Source organism: Dipodomys merriami, unplaced genomic scaffold (genome assembly GCF_024711535.1).
Source record: "Dipodomys merriami isolate MVZ:Mamm:240054 unplaced genomic scaffold, mDipMer1.0.p SCAF_1842, whole genome shotgun sequence".
Classification (NCBI taxonomy): domain Eukaryota; kingdom Metazoa; phylum Chordata; class Mammalia; order Rodentia; family Heteromyidae; genus Dipodomys; species Dipodomys merriami.
In genome coordinates this window covers 57,490-58,331 of record NW_027203207.1, presented here as the reverse complement: position 1 = coordinate 58,331, position 842 = coordinate 57,490, and the positions used below count along the sequence as shown (strand labels likewise).

General features: G+C 34.4%; 1 non-coding gene across 1 annotated transcript; it reads right to left on the bottom strand.

Annotated features, from left to right (window-relative positions):
* Window positions 1–230: 230 nt before the first annotated feature.
* Window positions 231–337, bottom strand: LOC138830154 (U6 spliceosomal RNA). The gene has a single exon (XR_011372885.1). It is a non-coding gene; the product is annotated as a U6 spliceosomal RNA (small nuclear RNA).
* Between the last annotated feature and the right edge of the window lie 505 nt (window positions 338–842).

The following is an 842-nucleotide window of genomic DNA, read 5'->3' as shown; positions in this document are numbered from 1 at the left end:
TAAATAATGCTGCAATAAACATAGTTGAGCTGGTAGTTTTAGTATGGTCTTGTTTGTGATCATTTAGTAAATCCCTAAAAGTGGGGTTGCTGGGTCAAAGGGGAGCTTTATGTGGAATCGTTTGAGGAACCTCCATAATGCTTTCCAAAGTGGTTGAACAAGTTTACACTCCCACCAAGAATGCTGTATGGTTCCCTTGTGGCCACATCCCCTCCAGCATCTGTTGTTGTAAAAATATGGAACGCTCCACGAATTTGCATGTCGTCCTTGCACAGGTGCCATGCTAATCTTCTCTGTATCGTTCCAATGTTAGTGTATGTGATTCTGAATTGAGCACAAAATATTTTTATATCAAAAGTGCAATTGGATTTTATTAAACTAGACGATTCAACAAAAAGGAAGTTCAAAAGAATTGTCATGAAATTTTACAACCATATATTTCTTACATAAGCACACATTTAAGAATAAAGTCAAGATTGACATGTCAAAAACAAAATAATTCCAGATATTTGTTGTTCAAGAAATGTGTAGGAGGAGGAATTCAATTATTCTATACAAGGCACCTGTCATAATGAACACTGCAGCAAGTGTTAAGGTTCGTTCAAAGTTTTAATGTTTTAAATATATTCAATTTTGGGAATTGTTTCAATTTTGGGAACACAAGCCTCAACAATATGTCAATACTATCCTCTTATTTATCTCTAAAGGTTTATGCTTCTGGTCTTTTAATATTAAAACTTCAAAAAAAATTTATCTTTAGCAAGTTGTGCAAAGGGGTTTTGCTTCATCATGTCAGTGTTGAATAGAGTGTATGTGCATTTGAATGTTCAGTGCATCTGGAT